General features: G+C 47.3%; 1 long non-coding RNA gene across 2 annotated transcripts in view; it reads left to right on the top strand.

The window, feature by feature from the left end:
• The first annotated feature begins 7020 nt into the window (after nt 1-7020).
• LOC311533112 overlaps nt 7021-21583 on the top strand; it is a 34403-nt gene continuing 19840 nt past the window's right edge. For both annotated transcript variants that reach the window (XR_014714504.1, XR_014714505.1), the window contains exon 1: nt 7021-7105. This is a non-coding gene — a long non-coding RNA (uncharacterized lncRNA). The remainder of the gene's footprint in view (nt 7106-21583) is intronic.

Raw genomic sequence — 21583 nt, forward strand, 5'->3', positions numbered from 1 at the left:
GATCCAAACACCTCCAAATGTTAGGTGTGTTGATGTGTGTATATTTGTGATATCTTTGAACCTGAGCCTGCCTAAGTCAGAGGACAAGTCTAGGCTACAAAATTAAGTTGATCTCAGTTACGTCAACTGCAGTAATTGAATTGGTTTTACATATCCACACTACTATCCTTGTGTCAGCGGTGTGCATCCTCACCAGTAGCGCTTGCACCAATTTAACTGCCAGTGTGGGGCATTGTGGGATGGTTTCTGAAAGGCAGCAACGGTTGACCAATGTTAACGTTAACCAGGTAATCAACGTCTACACTGACACTGCGTTGACCTAATGACATTGACTTAAGTGCTACGCCTCTTGCGGAAGTGAAGTTGTTAAATCGGCGTAGTGGGTGAGTTGTAGCAGTGGGAGCAACATTTTAGTGTAGATGCTTACATAGTTAGGTCAACATAAGCTGCCTTATGTTGACCTAACTCTGCAGTGTAGACCAGGCCCAAGCTACCTCCAAGTCTAAGCCTGATGAGTCACTCCTGAGCCAGAAACTGTGATAAGTCATCAGAGGCAATTTCCAACAGGTCTTGTGATAGGCCCCATGCCATTCTACCAGGGTTCAGCCAATCCACAGGTCAGGTGATTTTCAATTCTTCATGGACATGGTTAAGTACCTGCACCACATCCACAACAACTGAAAACCAACCTTGAATTAGCCAAGGATTATAAATGATATTCTGATTTCCATCAGCAGGACATCCCTCATATCGTGGTCGGGAATAAGGTATGGCTCTTGATGCAACACCTGGGCACTGTCCACCATCACTCAAGAAAGCTGGACTATCAATATCTTGGCCCATTCTGGGTCAGCCAACAGATTAATCCAGTGGCCTTCAAACTCCAACTACCCAATATGATGAAGGTGTACCAGTGTTCCAGGTTTTTCTGCTGAAAAAGTACACCAACAACTTCTTTCCCAGATGAATTCAGCCACCTCTTCCCCCAGTCATGGTCTTGATGCAAGAAGAATACCTGATGAAACAGATTTTGGATTCCAAGGTTTTCTGAGGGAGGCTCAGGTACCTCATTGATTGGAAGGGCTAGCTGACAACCCAAGCTACTTCAGAAATTCTATCGGTCATACCCTGACAAACCAGGCCTGAAGATGCCTGGTAGGCATCTTTTGAAGGGGGGGTTGGGGTGGAGTGATGTGGTGTCTCTGTGTCTGAGCCTGCCTAAACCTGATGAGTCATTTGTGAACCAGAAAGCGTGATGAGTCATCAGAGGCAATTACCTGCAGGTCTTATGATAGGCACAATATTCAACCAGGGTTCAGCCAACCCACAGGCGAAGACCTCTCCTGGCATACAGGTGATCCCCAAGGCAGCTGTACAGGCTCCTAAGGGAAGCAGTCTCTCCAGTCCGCTCAATGTCACTGGGAACGCTGGCTGGGAACACTCCAATGGCCAGTCATTTCAACTCATTGCTCCTGCTCTAGCTGTGCCTGTTTCCACGCAAGCCATCCCCCAGTCTGCATCTGTTCCTTCCTCTGCTGGCCTCCTGGCCATTCTGATAATATTAAGAATTTGTCCCTCACAGTGGAGAAGAGACAAGACTGGGCTGTCATGAATATAAAGAGGATTCTTTATTGAGACTTTCTGGACACCAACAGACACTGTGATTCCCTCTGACTAACTAGCACAGCCTGTGCTGCTCAGTATCATAGCACAGGATTTCCCTAAATCCTGGCCTGGACAGAGTAGCCATGGAATAGTTTGCTGACTCCACTGCAGAACCACAGCCTGGATATGGATCTAAATTTTGTGACTGGCAGCTTTCATTATCATGGGCTGAACCGAAAAGGGGATGGCAAACACAGCCAGACTTTCAGAGGTTTGAAAACCGGATGAAACTCTTGCAGCTTGGGCCCATACCATTATACTCTGCTATGGAGATGAAGCTTTGATTCTCTGAGCTGTGCCGTATTTCCTGTTTTCTTGCCTACTCAATTTCGTAACCACATTTTTGACTTGAGTGTGACATCAACTTCAAAACTAAAGGACACTCCACTAGTTTGGATGTGGTGCCCACAGTCATTTTACACTGGGCTCACACCAGCTCTGTCAGATCAAGCCAGGGGAAGAGGAGAGGGAAACTGGCTCTCAGGCTAAGGCTTTCTAGGTTCTCTACGTAATTCACACACAAAAAAACATTGTGCCAGTCGAATTCAAACTGCAGGTGCTCAGCACTGATCGGAGCTCCTCGAGCCATAAAGGGAAATGAGTATTAGACTGATTAAAACATTTTCCATTGAAATTTCAAAAAATTTTCACCAGCTTTAGGGAAACTATCTAGTGATTAGTGCAGGGAAGTGGGTCTCAGGACTTCTGGGTTCTACTCCTCATTCTGCCACTGACACACTATCAGTCAGATTGTGAACCCTTTACTTTCAGTGGTGAGCAATTACTTACTTGAGTAGCCACAGTGAAACCACTGGGTTGACACATGTTAGCAACTACTCAGCAGTGGACATAAGGAGTTGCCAATCTGGCCCTATGCAATTTTAGGCAAGTTACTTAGGCCAGCAGTTTGAAAGCCATATGCCTAGAGTTAGACACCTGACTCTGTATTTAGTTAAATAAATGACCTGATTTTCAGGGGTGCTGAGCCCGCCCAGCTCCCATTGCCTTCTAAAGGAAGGGAAAGTGCTCAATACTTCACTAGATGGGGCCTGCAGCTTTATGCTAGACACTAGTTTTCTCCCTAATTTTTAGGAGAGGGGTGGAAACAATTTGATCTCTTAATTGCCCCAAGGTAAGATCCAAACACAAAAAATGAGCCCATCTCCCAGGCAGGGTGAAGCAGGCAGCTGGTGGCATTTCTTGGATGAGATCAGAGAAAGCTGATTAATGAAGCAAGGAGAAAGCAAAGTGCTTTTATGGGTAAAATGTTCTCTGCTTATTTCCTTTCTGTCGGACTGCGTTCCTCCCACGCTTCTGGCTTAGAGCTAGCTCCCTACAACCTATCATAAGCATTTCAGCATGTGCTAATTTAATTGAACAAGGATTCTGGCAGACACTTGGGAATAACATCCCAATATTAGCTGGAGGCTACAGTCTAGTAAACCCTGGAGCACTCTGCTTCCTCTGCGTTCAGGAAGATAAGGCCCTCCATTCAGCCTTGCATTATGTACCTTCTCTATGGAGCCATAAAGTTCTAGGATCTCAGCAGAAGGTCATGGCTGACAGTAAAGTGGGAGTGTGGTGCACCTCAGAATAGGGTGACCAGATAGCAACTGTGAAAAAATGGGATGGGGGTGGGGGGTAATAGGCACCTATGCAAGAAAAAGTCCCCAAAAAAGGGACTGTCCCTCTAAAAACGGGACATCTGGTCACCCTACATCAGAACCTACTTCAAACTCCTCCTTCCCCTTGGGCCCAAGCTGCAAAGCTGGGAGCCAGAGCTGAACTCTCCCAAAGTTGAGGGACATTTAATTCAAGCTCAACTTTAGTTAGAGTAGCTAATAAAATCAGTGCAGGAGAGAAATTCACAGGTGTATCTGTGCAATTGACTTCTCCTCCTCCAGAGGGGCTCTAGGTACAGGTCAGCACACTTACGAGTCCAGCTGAACTCAGCGTGGGAACCTGGAAAGAATTGTGGCTAACATGAGAGACCGCAGTGAACATTCTAGAACCTGTGGTGGAGAATCTGAGCTGAGTGCAGGGCATTATATGCAGGGAAGGGACGTCCAGTACAGTTGATCTATGGGATGCCCAAGGCTGGGGTACAAAATTCAAAGTGCTCACTAAAGAGAGGGCATGGGCACCCTGAGATTGAGCTGGGAGTTCCCACTATAAAAGGGGATCTGCAGTTCCCATCCCTCCACATAAGCCCTCTCAACCTGACAGGTGTAGGTACAGCCATTGTCTTGATTGCTTGGCGCTGGGGCAATTGGAACAACGCTGGTACCTCTCGTGAAATGTGAGGAACGCCTTTATGTGTTTTATGAGCACACATGGTGACAATGGTATATTTCTCTATGACTGAGGAGTCTGTGTACACAGAGACACACACAGGTACACACACATCAATCTGTGCTCATAAAGAAGCAGACCCAGAGCTACCCACTGATATACATAGAGTCACAGAGGCAAAAGCATAGTGAGGTACACCGACGCACACAAACAGCCAGACGCAAACACACCTTCACAAAATGCAATCAGCCAAGAAGCTGGAATCAATAGTGAAATCGGACATGGAGCAAGAAGCTGAATATTTAAGTGAAGAGAGAATCCTGGACTTAGGACCAAACTGCAGTAGGTTTATGGGGAGGACAGAAAGGAGGGGAAAGAGAAAGCTGTGTGAATCAAGCCAGTTTTCTCTCCTTTCTCTTTTAAACTCCACTGAGTCAGGAGTGCTCATTAAGGATGGCTCTCATTTCCCTAATTAGACTGCCCCGCTCTCTTTGCAGGGCACCAGACCTCCGCAGTTCAGCAATAACATGACACTTGTTATTTTACAACCCAGGCGGGGGAGGAAGAGATGGCTTTGTGATGTGCTCCATGGAAGAAAGCGAGCTCAGAGAAATCTGGGAACCTGTGTGTGTGAGTTTGGGGGGAGCTGTCCCCGTTAATGAGAACTTTTCCATTCTCTCCCTCTCCCCCCATCCCTGTGTGCTCCAGTCCCTAATACACACGTACCAGGAATTACACTAAAAGGAAAGGGAAATTATTTTCTCTTTTCTCCAGGCTGTTCTTCAAAGCCAAGATGTTTGGGAGTTGTTGTTTTTTAAACAAATGAGGGCTGGGGTTTTTAAAACAACCTTTGGGCAAAGGTGCCTCAGGCAGGGCTGGAGCTGATCCAGTCTTGATGCTGAAGAAGGACTTGGTGGCAGTGATGGTGAGATATAAGAGGCATCGACTGCTGGACTGGATAGGCACCAGTCCATGCCGGGATGGTGTCCTGTTGAGGCAGACCATTCATCCGGTTTTAAACCAAACAGTCCCCCTCCATCTGGATGTGGTTTTGTCTGGTGTCAGACAGAGGACACTATTTTGAAGAGCATGACATTCCGCCTCCACCAGCATGGCCTCGCACGCACACGCTGGCGGGGGCGGGGTCATGCCAGTGGGGTAGGCCCAAGCCCTTCCCAGACATACCAGAATGTCCTGTCTTCTGGGAACGCATGAGAGGCCACCCTCATCCTGCCTCACAAACAGCGCAGTCTCAGTTTGGTTTCTGACCCTGCTCTTTCTTTCGGCCATCTTGTTAGTGTCAGTTCACCCACAATGCACGGTCTCCCTGTTTGAAATAGTAACAGACATTTGACCTGGATTTCATAGTATCAGTATCACTTTGCCTCTCTGCCTCAGGATTTATCTGGCCCTCATCCCTTTTGTAGCCAAGCAAATCACAGACAATAATAGACATTAGCCTCTGAATAGTACAGAGCCACTATCCCCACAGGGCAGATGAGGAATGAGGCAGAGGGAGGGTAAAGTGACTTGCTCACCATCACACATAGGTTGCCAACCCTCCAGGGCTGTCCTGGAGTCATTATGTCATGCAATGAAACCACCAGGCCTACGTCCCACCAACATTGGCAACCACAGTCACACAGCAGGTCTGTGGCTGGGGTGGGAATTGAACCTAAGTTCCAGTCCCCTGTGCCATCTTTCCTTTGGACTAGGTGCCTGACTTGTGTTGCGTAGCGCCTTTCACCAGAAGTAATCTTTGTGAAGTCAGTGATATTACTGATATGCTCAAGTGCTTTGCTGGACTGGGAACAGAGTGCTCAGCACCTGACAGGTTAAAAGCCCTTACTCATAAATTGGAATGAATTTTGCCAAAAAATAACGTATCCCCTTCATAAAGCTCTGCAGATCCACTCTACGCTGTGGAGTGGGCAGTAAGTCTGTTTTCATTTTCTCCAGATCAGCAATGAAGCCATTTTTGCTCAATTTGTGTCCAATTTAAATAACTTGTCATGTATTTATTAGTAATATTACAGCATTGCCTCAATGGCCTAATCAAGCTCAGGGCCCCATTGTGCTAGGACTGTGAGAGACAGTCCCTGCCTTACAATCCAAGGGATATGGGTGAGAGCAAGAAAGTGCTATTGGCCCCATTTTACAGTTACTGTGTCATGAAGATATTAAGTGACTTGCCCAAAGTCACACAGGAAATGAACTCAGAACTCCTGAATCCCAGTCCAGTGCCTTTAGAGCAAGGCCTCCTTAATTGTCTTCACTGTGCACACACGATTGAACACAGCAACACACTCATCTATATACATACACAGTCCAGTGATATACACTCAGTCCATTCATGCATACACACACACACAATCTCCCCCATGCTCACACACTGTAATCTCTCTAACACAATGTAAGATCTCTCTCTCTCTCTCGCAGACACACACACAGTTCCCTATGCTCTCTTTCACACACATACAAAGAGGCGCAGGCAGACAGGTGGACTGGGAGGAATAAGCACTCTCTGCAAAGAAATGGCCATTTGCAGCTACTCCTAATTACACTGGTTGAATTCCACATATTAAAATAAGCAGCATATGCAGAGCAGGAATTTATGTGGTGCCTATGTGGTGCTCTTTTGCAAAAACACAGACTTAAAAGAAAATGCCAGCACCTTCTGCCCCCTTCTCGTTGTTCCGTTCTGTCCCCCAAAAAGCATGCGTGTCCAGCAGCATGGCGGTAATTTTAAGATTTGTCTGGCCCAGATCCGCTACGGTGGCAGCTTTGGTGAGTCTGGAGAGGCAGATTTCTCTCTCTCAGTGTTTGGAAACATGCTGGCTGCCAATTCATTCCAAGGGAGCCTGTCTCCCCCTCTTTGCTTCCATTCTCTGGAAAGGGCAAGTAAGCCTTGAAACGTCTGGCAGGCTGACTGAATAACTGTGCCAGGAAGCAGGCAAGGTGGTGCCAACAGCAACGTGCTCACTCTGAAGCCAGAGAAAGAAAGAGAGAGACTGGAAAATTACATAAGTCTCCTGAGAGAGAGTCTGTTCATTTCCTGTTGCTGACTTTCTGGTGGGGAAGATGAATACGATCAGGAGTGGTACAATTCTGTAGCGGTCCTTGTATAAATCAGCCCACACAGCCATTGGTGAGTGGAGGGAAACGGGGAAGCGTGGGGGGAATTACGCATGGATTTCGCATGAATTGGTTTAGGGGCTGGTTGTTTTTATTGGGGGACAATAGCACGTACTGTTCTGGTCTGCTGGGTGGTGACCCCGATTCAACAGCTGGTTTGTATCACAAGTGAAAAATGAATTTGGTGGCCTAACCCAGCTCATCTGTGAACATTTCCCAGAGTTACAAAATCACCAGTACTCAATTTGGAGTGATTTGATCAGTTGGCAGTGTCAGATCAGAAAGGACCCAAGACTGGAATAGTTGAATCTGTTCATGGGTCAGGAGTGAGGGGCATTGGCAGAGCTAATTGTGGGGAGCCCAGGGCTGAAATACCAAGGAATGTTCTGTCTCTGGAAGACGGAGATATTTTTGGCAGAGCTGGGAACAGGGTGAAGCCAGCCTGCAATGTACTTAGCTGATGCCCCCCCCCCCCCACCTTATTTTCCTCCACACTAAATTCTGACATGTGATATTAAGACCAAGAAATTCTCCATGCTCAGGAAGCTTTGTACATTGAAAACATTGCAGACAGTCTGTGCCATTCAGAGTGAGCATTTATGCCATCAGAATGGGGGTAGGGTGGGGATTGAGGGATGAGTGCTTCTGAGTTGCTAGAAGCCTTTTGAGGTGAGAATTTCTTGCACATGCCTCAAACAAAGTGGGGGGGGTGAGGGGCAGTGTGCCAACAAAGACACCCCCACCCACAGCTCCGCCAGGAGTCCAGGTTAGCAAGCCAGCCAAGCCAAGTCTGGATCTTCAGTCAGCACAGCTGGAGAAGCAGTGTCATCCCAAGCTGTCCATCATGCCAGCGCTCGAGAAGCAAGGACTGCTATGTGTTATGGAGAAGAGAGGAGAGTGTGTGTACGCAGTGCACATGGGGGGAGGAAGAGGCCGGCTTTCCTAGTTTGGTTAAAACCCACTTCAGCCTCTTACACAACACACACAAGGTCCCATGAGCTTGGTAACAACCTCCCTCATGCTATTGTGTGGCTGACCTGCTTAAATAAACTGTGTTATTTTAAGCAAGGGCAGCTGAGCATTTGCTGAAGCTCCTTCTCTCTCTTCCCCTCTCCCCACCCGCCCTTTCCCACTGCTTCAGTTTCCCATCCCACCCCACTTTTCTTTACACAGCGGGATTAATCCATCAAACCAAATGGGGGGGGGGGAGGAGGAGGGGCAATGATACTGCACTCCAGTGAGCACTGAAGAGGCCCCCATTCATGGGTCAATAAAACCAGGGAGAACTCTCAGATTTAATCAGCCAAGGAGCTCTCCAGCACTGCAGACAATTAACATCAAAGAGAGAGAGAGAGACAGACAGAGAGAGAAGGAAGGCAGTTTGGAAATCCAAGTACAATTTTTTCTTTAAAAGACAGGAAGGCTAAGAATGAAGGGAGGGGTGTGTGCTAGGGAAGAGGGCACTCAGATGGCCCAGTGAAGGATATGGAGTAAGAACCAATAAAAGGGCTGGATAGAGGGAGAGGGAGAGAAGGAGTGACCCACCTGAAGGACATGATCCCCTGAAGTTCCCCATAATCTCGTTCCCCATTTATAACTGGTAGTACTGTTGCTTACATTCTATCTACATTAGAGAGGAGCCTGAATTTAAAGAGACACAGCCCTGAACTTGAGGAAGACTGGGGACAGATCCACAGCTAGTTTTACAGATGGGAAAACTGAGGCACAAAGCAAAGACGTGACTTGCCCAAGGTCACACCATGAGTTAATGGTAAAGCTGGGAATAGAACTCAGGAGACTTGGCTCCCTGTTTTAACTACTAGACAAACTACCTTACTGATGCTACCATAGAGACTGCTCCTGCCATCACTTATTACAGCATGTATCCTTGCCCCCATGCAGACGCCTGTTGGCTTGAATGGGATGCTGTATGGGAGTAAGCATATGCATATGCATATTGCATTCGATGAAGTGAGCTGTAGCTCACAAAAGCTTATGCTCAAATAAATTGGTTAGTCTCTAAGGTGCCACAAGTACTCCTTTTCTTTTTGCATATGCACAAGAGTAACTTTTGCAGGATTTGACCCGTAAGGATGCAGTTACACATTTGTAGTATCATAATGATCTGAGCAGTTAGAGCTTAAATTTGTTATCAACCATTGTGCAGGTGTGCAATAGGCTGGCAGTGTGTTCCTGAAAAAATAAGTACCTTCTTAACAAATGGTTATCCTGTTGGAAATGCTAAGTGGGCTCTGCTGACTCTATTCGAGATGACTCATTACCCCATCCAGATATAAGCAATGGGCTACCTACAGAAGACCTAGAGTGTGGGCTGAGCAGTCATCAAGGAAGAGCAACCAAGTCTGGGGAGAAGGCTTGGGCTGGATTTTGTGGATAAAGCTAAAGCCACAGCAGGGGGGTAAGTTTTGATCCATGGCTGTGTTTGAAGCAGTATGCCATCTTCGTCACAAGGTGACAAACTGAAAAAGAAGGTGTTTTATTATTGCTGGGAAAGGGGGTTGTTAGGTAGGGCTCAAGACACAAATTATTTCATATTAGCTTCATGCTTACAAAAATCCCTTCACCCCTAATTGACCTTACATAACTCCACTATGCAGCACTCTTTCCAACTTCAGGAGCACCACTAAGAAATATTAGACCAGTAGTTAACTGTTTCAGTCATAATTTACTGTCCTCTGAGCTACAATGAGGAGATTGAACAGAAAATCATATCCACACTGGAGCCCACCACAGCATTCCTGCTTCTAAGACTCACGCTTTTTAGACTTCTCTTTTCTAGATTTTGGTGCCCAAATATGCCACCCATTCTACAGTTTTGGCCAACTGCTATGGGGAAATGTAGCCACCCACATATAGGCTGAGGTTTTCTTTAAATTTCCCACCATTGCTCTTGCAGTGCTGCAACTTCACTGATGGCAGCAAACAGTGAGAACATTACTGTAGATAAGGCAGGACTGGTATTTCACTAGGCAGCCTGGCTCAGTGAGTAAGGCAGTGGCCTAGTAATCAAAAAAACATGGGTCCTATTCCTGCCTCTACTACCACCCTTCAACTCTCTACATCCCCTTTTCCCCTCTCACTCTTGTCTAGTTGTAGGGTAAATGCTTCAGGGGAGAGACTGCTACTTTTTATGTATTCGTACACCTAGAAATCAGAAAATCTAGTAGCTCAAACACCAGAAGGCAAAAAGACCCCCAGATTTATTGATTTTTAAGCCAATCTCATGGTTTTGGGGGTGCCTGGCTCATGATTTTTGAATTTTGGGGTTGGCAAGACATCTCTTTTAAATATTTGTCTTCCACAGGGACTAGGAGAGATGACATACAAGCACTATAGACCAGAACCAAATTTTCTAGTTGAAAGGCGTGTTTCATTTAAAGCAGTGGTTAGCAATCTTTTATCATTTGCAGACCCCTAAAAATTTTCAAATGGAGGAATCCTTTGGCAATCTTAAACATAACCTGTGGATCCCCAGTGGTCCATGGACCACAGGTTGAAAACCACCATTCTAAAGAAATCGAATGGAAGGAGAAAATCTCCCTAAATTTCAAGCAGTCCTAATACAGCATTACAGTTTCAGAGCTACATATACCCCCCTGGTACTTTACCCTTTCCTGATTTGGAGCATCTCTTCTGTTGAAAAAAAATTTTTTTTAAACTCTGAAAGGGATAGTTGGGTATCTGAATTTCCATATCTTTCGTCTATTGACAGATTGCATTTCTGTTCTTGGGCACAGAACTCACAAGGTTTGCCTGTTTACCATGTCCAGACCTTTGTTTCCAAAGCTGCGAATTAAGAGTCGACAAAGGCAAATGCACCTAAGAGAGGAAGCATCTGAGCTATGACCTCAGGTCAAAGGCACCAATGGAGGTTGTGATCTGTACCCCAAAGCATGCCAAGTAGGATCTGGTGAAAGCACAGGGAGAGACCAATGATTTGATGGGTGCAAGGCCTCATTGCACAGGAGATAGAGTTGGCACAGCAGTAGGGAAATGAGTCTCTCTCCTGGACTTCAAGGTGATGGGGTTGCAAAGCCTTGGCATTGCCTGGCATTAGTAGGAGTTGATTATTCTTAGGTGAGGAAGAACTAGTTTAAAGCACTCGCTATTCTATTCCACCCAGTTCTATCTGCCCCACTAGGCTCCTCTTCCCACTATATAGTTTCACCAAAGGTTTGCAGCCACAGAGCACTCATTTGTATGTTTGTTCATGTGTTGGCTATCTCAGAACTCTCCTTGGGTTTGGCAGTTACCACAGGTCTGGGCACATTAGAGACAGCCTGACGGATCAGGAGGAAGCGAGAGAACATTGACTTGGGCGAACAGCCGTCTGTGTATCGGTTACATCTAAATTGCAGCTGTCTGGATTTGAGGAGGACCGGAAGGGGGCACAGGGCAGGCCCTGGCTTTTTTTCTTGTGCACTGAACTTTGGGATCCTCGTTCCTTCAGTCCACCCACTCTCTTTCTGTCACGTACATCCCCCCTCAACCTGTGTTTATTCTCTCTTTCGCCATCTCATTTTGTCCCAAAAGGCTCCTCTCCAAGAGCAGCTCCTTTAAACAGTGAGGGGAGGGAGCCTCTCAGAGCTCTGAGGTAAAATGCCTGGGAAAACATCGCCCATCACCTTTCCTCCTTTTCACTGCACAGTCTCTCTACCATCCCCCTCCCTATTCCTCAGCAGGTACCTCCAGAGCAGTGGTTCTCATCCTGCAGCTGCGTACTAAAAAAAAAAAAATCCAGGTCCCAGCTGCCCTGCCCAGCATGCAGTGAGGTCCGGGGTCTGGGTCTCAGCTGCCTGGCCCCACGCTTAGCAGTGACCAGGGCCTGGCTGCCTGGTCCCACGCTTGGCAGGGCCTGGCTGCCCGACCCCGTGCTTGGTGGGTTCTGGGTCTGGGTCCCAGCTGCCCAGCCCCACGCCCAGGGCTCCGCTCCTGGCCCCACTCTGTGGAGGGGTCTCTACGCAGGGGGTGCTGGGCATATGGATTTATGGGGGGGACTTGGGAGGGGGGGTGCTGCGGTTCTCAACCTGCGGCCCACAATGATTAATAGGTTGAGAACCACTGCTCCAGAGTAACCTTAGGAACAATACCCCAGCATGACCAACCCTTTGGTCTCACTCCGGCAGCTGGTTTCCATTAAATGTTCTTAAGCACTAAGAATTCTCTCACCCGCTCGTCTAAAAGTGTTGTTATGTTTCCTTTCCTTTCTTTCTGCTCCCAAAGGAGGGGAAGGGGCAAACTGACATCAAGAAAGAGACCACAGGACCTGATTCTGGTGCTGCATGTGCAGCAGTCCCATCAAAGGCTGTGAGTTAGCCACCAGCTGAGTTATTTACTTGACCACTTATGTACCCGTTGAGTTACTTACCATCTTTCCATGCCCTACTGCCTAGCTGCAGCAGCTCTCTAGCTAGGCCACTAGCATCGTTGGTGACAGGGGACACTGTTGTCCCTCAGAGCACAATTCCTCCATGAAAAAATTGCACATAAGAGGGCCCAAGATCTAATGTGGGTTGACTTATGCAGGGTTGCACACCCAGCTGTAAATAACAGACAGCTCTGAGCTGGTTATGAGAGAGGTTGGTTGCTGGCAAAGGCAGTAGGTTAGACTTCATGGGGAAAGTGCACTGAGCTGGGAGCCAGGAGGTCACACATTCAAATGTCACCCTTATGAGCTGTTTACATTTCTGTGTATCCTTGTTGTTAAAGAAGGCTTCATACCATTGTGATACTGACAGGCCCGGTGCCAGCTCATGCCTGAGCCTCAGGCAAATTCGCTTGTGTATTAGTATAGATCAAGATTAGTATAGATAGAGATGGGCTCCATCTTACGAAGAGAGGGAAGAGCATCTTTGCCAGCAGGCTGGCTAACCTAGTGAGGAGGGCTTTAAACTAGGTTCACCGGGGGAAGGAGACCAAAGCCCTGAGGTAAGTGGGAAAGCGGGATACCGGGAGGAAGCACAGGCAGGAATGTCTGTGAGGGGAGGGCTCCTGCCTCATACTGGCAATGAGGGGCGATCAACAGGTTATCTCAAGTGCTTATATACAAATGCACAAAGCCTTGGAAACAAGCAGGGAGAACTGGAGGTCCTGGTGATGTCAAGGAACTATGACGTGATCGGAATAACAGAGACTTGGTGGGATAACTCATATGACTGGAGTACTGTCATGGATGGTTATAAACTGTTCAGGAAGGACAGGCAGGGCAGAAAAGGTGGGGGAGTAGCACTGTATGTAAGGGAGCAGTATGACTGCTCAGAGCTCCGGTACGAAACTGCAGAAAAACCTGAGTGTCTCTGGATTAAGTTTAGAAGTGTGTGCAACAAGAGTGATGTAGTGGTGGGAGTCTGCTATAGACCACCGGACCAGGGGGATGAGGTGGATGAGGCTTTCTTCCGGCAGCTCACGGAAGCTACTAGATCGCATGCCCTGATTCTCATGGGTGACTTTAATTTTCCTGATATCTGCTGGGAGAGCAATACAGCGGTGCATAGACAATCCAGGAAGTTTTTGGAAAGCGTAGGGGACAATTTCCTGGCGCAAGTGCTAGAGGAGCCAACTAGGGGGGGTGCTTTTCTTGACCTGCTGCTCACAAACCGGGTAGAATTAGTGGGGGAAGCAAAAGTGGATGGGAATCTGGGAGGCAGTGACCATGAGTTGGTTGAGTTCAGGATCCTGACGCAGGGAACAAAGGTAAGCAGCAGGATACGGACCCTGGACTTCAGGAAAGCAGACTTCGACTCCCTCAGGGAACGGATGGCCAGGATCCCCTGGGGGACTAACTTGAAGGGGAAAGGAGTCCAGGAGAGCTGGCTGTATTTCAAGGAATCCCTGTTGAGGTTACAGGGACAAACCATCCCGATGAGTCGAAAGAATAGTAAATATGGCAGGCGACCAACTTGGCTTAATGGTGAAATCCTAGCGGATCTTAAACATAAAAAAGAAGCTTACAAGAAGTGGAAGGTTGGACATATGACCAGGGAAGAGTATAAAAATATTGCTCGGGCATGTAGGAATGTTATCAGGAGGGCCAAATCGCACCTGGAGCTGCAGCTAGCCAGAGATGTCAAGAGTAACAAGAAGGGTTTCTTCAGGTATGTTGGCAACAAGAAGAAAGCCAAGGAAAGTGTGGGCCCCTTACTGAATGAGGGAGGCAACCTAGTGACAGAGGATGTGGAAAAAGCTAATGTACTCAATGCTTTTTTTGCCTCTGTTTTCACTAACAAGGTCAGCTCCCAGACTGCTGCGCTGGGCATCACAAAATGCGGAAGAGATGGCCAGCCCTCTGTGGAGATAGAGGCGGTTAGGGACTATTTAGAAAAGCTGGACGTGCACAAGTCCATGGGGCCGGACGAGTTGCATCCGAGAGTGCTGAAGGAATTGGCGGCTGTGATTGCAGAGCCACTGGCCATTATCTTTGAAAACTCGTGGCGAACCGGGGAAGTCCCGGATGACTGGAAAAAGGCTAATGTAGCGCCAATCTTTAAAAAAGGGAAGAAGGAAGATCCTGGGAACTACAGGCCAGTCAGCCTCACCTCAGTCCCTGGAAAAATCATGGAGCAGGTCCTCAAAGAATCAATCCTGAAGCACTTGCATGAGAGGAAAGTGATCAGGAACAGCCAGCATGGATTCACCAAGGGAAGGTCATGCCTGACTAATCTAATCGCCTTTTATGATGAGATTACTGGTTCTGTGGATGAAGGGAAAGCAGTGGATGTATTGTTTCTTGACTTTAGCAAAGCTTTTGACACGGTCTCCCATAGTATTCTTGTCAGCAAGTTAAGGAAGTATGGGCTGGATGAATGCACTATAAGGTGGGTAGAAAGCTGGCTAAATTGTCGGGCTCAACGGGTAGTGATCAATGGCTCCATGTCTAGTTGGCAGCCGGTATCAAGTGGAGTGCCCCAGGGGTCGGTCCTGGGGCCGGTTTTATTCAATATCTTCATAAATGATCTGGAGGATGGTGTGGATTGCACTCTCAGCAAATTTGCGGATGATACTAAACTGGGAGGAGTGGTAGATACGCTGGAGGGGAGGGATAGGATACAGAAGGACCTAGACAAATTGGAGGATTGGGCCAAAAGGAATCTGATGAGGTTCAATAAGGATAAGTGCAGGGTCCTGCACTTAGGACGGAAGAACCCAATGCACAGCTACAGACTAGGGACCGAATGGCTAGGCAGCAGTTCTGCAGAAAAGGACCTAGGGGTGACAGTGGACGAGAAGCTGGATATGAGTCAGCAGTGTGCCCTTGTTGCCAAGAAGGCCAATGGCATTTTGGGATGTATAAGTAGGGGCATAGCGAGCAGATCGAGGGACGTGATCGTTCCCCTCTATTCGACATTGGTGAGGCCTCATCTGGAGTACTGTGTCCAGTTTTGGGCCCCACACTTCAAGAAGGATGTGGATAAATTGGAGAGAGTCCAGCGAAGGGCAACAAAAATGATTAGGGGACTGGAACACATGAGTTATGAGGAGAGGCTGAGGGAGCTGGGATTGTTTAGCCTGCAGAAGAGAAGAATGAGGGGGGATTTGATAGCTGCTTTCAACTACCTGAAAGGGGGTTCCAAAGAGGATGGCTCTAGACTGTTCTCAATGGTAGCAGATGACAGAACGAGGAGTAGTGGTCTCAAGTTGCAGTGGGGGAGGTTTAGATTGGATATTAGGAAAAACTTTTTCACTAAGAGGGTGGTGAAACACTGGAATGCGTTACCTAGGGAGGTGGTAGAATCTCCTTCCTTAGAGGTTTTTAAGGTCAGGCTTGACAAAGCCCTGGCTGGGATGATTTAACTGGGAATTGGTCCTGCTTTGAGCAGGGGGTTGGACTAGATGACCTTCTGGGGTCCCTTCCAACCCTGATATTCTATGATTCTATGATTCTATGATCAAGTAATGGTTAGATGGTGTAAGAGTGTATTGGGTGTTTAAACTTCATGAAAACGAATGGGATGTTATTTGCATTGTTTTCACTTATTTATATCCCATTATAATATAATCACAAACATTTACATTGTGTATACCCCTGTAACTAAATAACTCATCAAAGGAGAAAGAAACCCTTTGGAATGCAAATGAAGAACTGTAACAGAAAATGCTAATTTCAAAGCAAGTGGTCATTGTGTGTGATGATCAAGATCAAGTGCATTCCTCACTCTCACCATCATCACAGCAAAAGCCCGTGTGAGTAGAGAGACTGTCAGCTTGTTTTCTGTTGGAAGAAGCTATAAATGTGTATTCAAAGAAAGATCCTGTATCTCTGACTGTTTGAACTCTTACAGAGGAGGATACCAGATTCAAAACCGAGATCCCCCCAAGACAATCTGGGTACCCTGAAAACACTTTTGGGAAACTAGCAGTTTATTCCATCACTGCTTCCATTTAGACCTACAAACTGTGATTCACCTGTTAATAATTTTTTTTTATCTGCTTTAACCTTGCAATAACTTTCATTTCTTTTTCTTGGCTAATAAACCGATAGTTTACAATAGAATTCGCTACCAGCATTGTCTTTGGTGTAAGATCTGGAGTACCAATGGATCTGAGGTAAGTGGCTTGCCCTTTGGGACTGGGAGCAACCTGATGTGGTGTGATTTTTTTTTGGGGGGGGGGTTAGGGACCTTTATTCACAAAGTCCAGTTTGTCTGGGTGGCAAGTTAGACTGGAGAGTCTAAGGGGACTGTCTGTGTCTCCATGGTAAGATTGGTATAGTGACCCAGGAGTTCACATTTGTCACTGGCTTGGTGAAATCTAATTATAGAACACACCACTAGTTTGGGGTGTCTGCCTGTTTTTCTGACAGTCTGCCCTGAGATAGGCACTCTGTGATGGGGTTATCCAGACCCTCTGATGCCCCCTTCTGGAGGCCTCGTGGCCCTGCCACACCCTGCCCCCAAAAAAGGGCAGTGGAGAGGGTCCTCCAAGATGCATAGAGTGGTTGTGTGGGACACAGCCAATCAGGGCCCAGCAGCCTAGTATAAGAAGAGCTGCAGGGCCACTAGACATTCAGTTACTTGCTGGAACTGTAGTAGTGTGGCTGGGGGAGGGGGAGGATGTGTGCGTGCCCTGTGCTGGTTGCTTGGACTCCATTAAGACAAGGCCCTGAGGTATGGGTGAAGATGGTGTAGGGCTGTGGGGATATAGCAGTCATCTGTTGTGTCCCTTTAACTATCTACAGGGTCCTGGGGCTGGGACCTGGAGTATGGGTGGGCTGGGTACCCCCATTAGCTATGGGAGCAGAGGTCTGGATATTGAGGCACCCCAGAGGGGGAACTGAACTATAGTGGCCTAGCTGGAGAGCTGCAGTCGCTCAAGAGGGTGAAGACATTGTCTTCAGGGAGGGAACTCTGGGGCACTGCCCTATCCCAGAGCAGGGACAAACTGAAAGAGGGAGAATGCAGGCACATGCACTTACTCAAGGGGGTGCTCATGAGAGGTGAGCCAGCCCTGTTACGCACTCTCAGTTCTGAGCAACTCCAGACATAGGTGCTGACTCTGGGTGCTCCAGGGCTGGAGCACCCATAGGGAAAAATTGGTGGGTGCTCTGCACCCACTGGCAGCCAAGTTCCCGCCTGCCTCACCTCTGCCGCCTCCTCCCCTGAGTGCTCCATGTCCCCACTTCTCCTCCCAGTGCTTGCTGCCACAAAACCGGTGTTTTGTGGCGTAACAAGCTCTGGGAGGGGGAAGAGTGGCAATGCAGTGCGCTCAGGGGAAGGGGTTGGAATGGGGTGGAGTCGGGGTGGGGACTTGGGGAAGGGGGGGGTTGAGGACACCCCACTCCCCACCCCCGGACCCAGCAGAAGTCGGCACCTATGACTCCAGACAGTTATCCTAGCAGGCTAGCAAGTATCCTTTCCCCTGTTGCACAAGTAAGCTAAATGAGAAGCTGAGTAATGATATTTTGTGCAGAGCTGAGAATCTCACCCAAGTCTCTAATGACAGGCTCAAGTCTTATCCACTCAGCCCCATCTCCTTTCAAAATAAGCTTGTCAAGTCCATATCCTTGCCTACCCACTCTGTAACTGCTGCTCAATGTTTTCCTGTCAGAGCCAGGAATAGAACCAAGGAGTCCTGATCCCAACCTATTGTTGCTGTCTGCCAGGTAATTCTGTATCCCACTAGCTGGTCTACAAGAAAAGTAAGTTACTCCTGTAGCTTGTTTGGCAGCAAGTTTGTGCTGCCTGTCTGGAAGTCCTGGATTCAAATCATGATGATGCCCCAACTAGGGGCAGAGGAGCAGGCTTTTGGTTAAATAAACTGGGACTCTTTTCTAGGTGTTTTTTTTTTTTAAAGCTGATTTAATTTACAGAATGAGAAACATGCGTTAAAAACAGGTTTTTTGTTGCATATTGCACTATAACTGATAGGTTAAAAAACGTAACATGGGTGTTTCACATTTCAGTCCTTTATCCCTCTCCCCCGCCCCCCCCCCCGCACTTGGAGTTTACACATTGGCAGGGCTGAAGGTTGAGAAATATGGGTATGCCTGAGTGATGGAATCCTAGTGGTAGTCTGACTCAAATGATAGAGACTCATGCTGGGGGGGGAACAGAGGGACAATTGGCTGACAGTTCATTGCTGTGCTTTATTCTGGATTGTCACACCACTTGCTTCTTTTTCTTGTATTCTGCAGTTGTTTCTGAAATGGGGAGAAGTATGGAATATGGCTGAGAGCTAACCTGTTTGAGAGCAGCTGGGGAAAAAGGAGGGAAGGAGCTCATTCTATTGCAGGAGCCCTGTTTCAATGTACAGTCAGAGGGGAATCTGGGGAGTCAGCTAGCATTAGCCAATTGCAACAGGGGGATCTTGAACCAAAAAGATACAAGACTCTCTGTAGGCTAAACATAGACCATATGCAAAGGGAGCATGGATCTCTAGTTGTTCCACATCCATGTTTCCAACAGCCAGATCTGAAGGAAAAGCAGAGATGGATTCTAACTCAGAGCTGCAGGCAAAGGGGAGGCTAAGAGGATGATTTTGCCCTTTTAAAAACAAGAAATAACTACCCAAGATCAGACTCATTGAATGGTCTCTTACTGGAGTCTGTAGCCGAGAACAATCTGCTCCTCCCTTCTTACAGCTCAGAAACCTACTCAGACTCCACTGGTTGGCTGTTCCCTCCACAAACACCTTTACAGTTTTGTGCAGCAATACTAGTTACAATATCCCTTGACTCCACAGCCCTTTTCCCAGGGTCCGAGAAGAGATCTCTTGCTGAAGCATTCTCTGATACTAGACTTGGCTAGCACTGCTTACCCTCCCCTGTACATGGCCGCCTTGTGCCTTTTCATCAGTCTACAGCTATTGGGCTAATTAATCCTTTAGCTCACCCAGCCTGCTATCCTGATTGGGGAATGAAATGTGATTAGCTAATCAGCCCTCTCTGAGGGAGCTAATTAGTGCCAGAGTGATCAAAGTGCAGGGAGTTAACAGGTGAGCCTGACCTCTGTCACAGGGTCATTTTTATGTGGTCATTGGTGGTAGATCGTCTCTTCAGATCCTGCCTCGTATCTAGGGAGTTAATGTGATCTCCTGGTGAGCACAGCGAATTGGGTGGTAGGACTCTCAGGTTCCAACCCTAGCTGCAGAACCCTGGGAAAATAACTTCCTTGCTTTGTACCTCAGTTTCCTCTGAGTGAAATGGGGTAACAAAGCTCACCTGCTTTCCAGGGATATTATGGAGTTTAATTAGTATTTGTAAGTTGCTTGCAGATCTGCTGATGAAATAGGCTATGCCAAGCCTACAGTGTTGTTGTTATTACCAGGCCAGAGGATGCTGTGTCTAACTGAATTGATTCCTGATTGTTTGGTTACTGTCTCATAAGCTTTTATAGAGACAAAACCACAAATTTGCTAACCAACTCTTCTCCAGTTCAGAAGATAGCAATGCCTACAATACATGGGTAGTGTACAACCCATAGTACCATCTCTTAGAACTGCACACTCTTTGCTGCAGGCTTGCCTTGTTACAGGCATCTTTTCCCAGCACACCTTTCCTCTGACTGGCCTTTCAAATTTGGCATCCCTAAAGCAGCTGTTTTGTAATTGGCTCCTGCTTGCTGCATCTCTCTTCCACTTAGTGTTAATACTCCTGCTAGGTTTCCACTTCTCCTGCTGAGAAGGGGTGTGTTCTCATAGTGCCCTTTGCTTTGTATGACATAATAAGAATTACTATGAAAGACTGCTGTAGCATGAATGCCTCTCTGAAGTTTTCAGTTTGGTAAAGATACATTCATTTTTAAAGTTTGGCCCTTTCTATCATCAGGTTTGCCTCCATTTTGCACTGAAATTTCAAAGGCTGGTGGCAAAAGAGTTGTTAACATTAAGTGCCCTTCCATTGAAAGGGAATAGCATTAAACATAGGCTGGCTCCTAACCAAGAGAACTGGCTTGACAAGGGAGAGGTCACCTTGGCAATCAAGTCACTGGAGGGGGGCAAGGGGGCCATCTGACCAAGGGGGCTGAAAGCTTAAAAAGGGGTTGTTAGCCATTTTATCTCCAGCTCAGAGGAAAAGGGAATCATTCCAGTATGTGGGGCCGGTGTAAGATGAGGGGCGGGCCTGCCTGCTTACCTGAGCCCAGATGGCCCTCCACTGGCTCCCAAGGGCAGGGGGAGCTATTGAGGGGCTCTGTGGTTAGGATGTTTTTCTGTTTGAGCTGTGATCTCTTGTGCTTTGGAGAGACACTTTGCTGAGGCTATCATATATGTGCTAATCACAAAAAGAACAGGAGGACTTGTGGCACCTTAGAGGCTAACAAATTTGAGCATAAGCTTTCGTGGGCTAAAACCCACTTCATTGGCTGCAAGCAGTGGAAAATACAGTAGAAAAGATTATACACACACACAGAACATGAAACGATGGGTGTTGCCGTACATACTTGTTGCCATAACTGATCACTGTAATGAGTATGTACGGCAACACCCATCGTTGCATGTTCTGTGTGTGTGTATAATCTTTTCTACTGTATTTTCCACTGCTTGCAGCCAATGAAGTGGGTTTTAGCCCACGAAAGCTTATGCTCAAATTTGTTAGCCTCTAAGGTGCTACAAGTACTCCTGTTCTTTTTGCGGATATAGACTAACATGACTGCTACTCTGAAACCTGTTAATCAGTTACTGTGAGCCCCCTGAGAGAGTTTTGCTGGGATACTAAGCAAGTGGGGTATCTTGGGAGTCAGCATTGCATCTTGAGCCTAGGCAGCTGGATGGCAGCTTTCAGGGTGAGGTACTAGACAGCAGGTCTGGACCTTGAGCCTGTGCTTAGGGAGCCCCTAGGCTGGGGCAGTGGCCGGACTCAATCAAGCTCCAGATGCTTTGATTCCCCTCACAACAGTCTGGTGTGTGGCTGGCAGGGGCACTTGGCCAGATCTGTGACCCCAGATCTGTGTTTGTGGGTTTGATTCATTTTGTTTTTGCTGCACATTCATGATTTGATGGTTGGCTGTTGTGTGGTGCTGTCTGTTGTAGACCACCT

The sequence above is a fragment of the Lepidochelys olivacea genome (genome assembly GCF_965140295.1).
Source record: "Lepidochelys olivacea isolate rLepOli2 genome assembly, chromosome: 1".
Lineage (NCBI taxonomy): Eukaryota > Metazoa > Chordata > Testudines > Cheloniidae > Lepidochelys > Lepidochelys olivacea.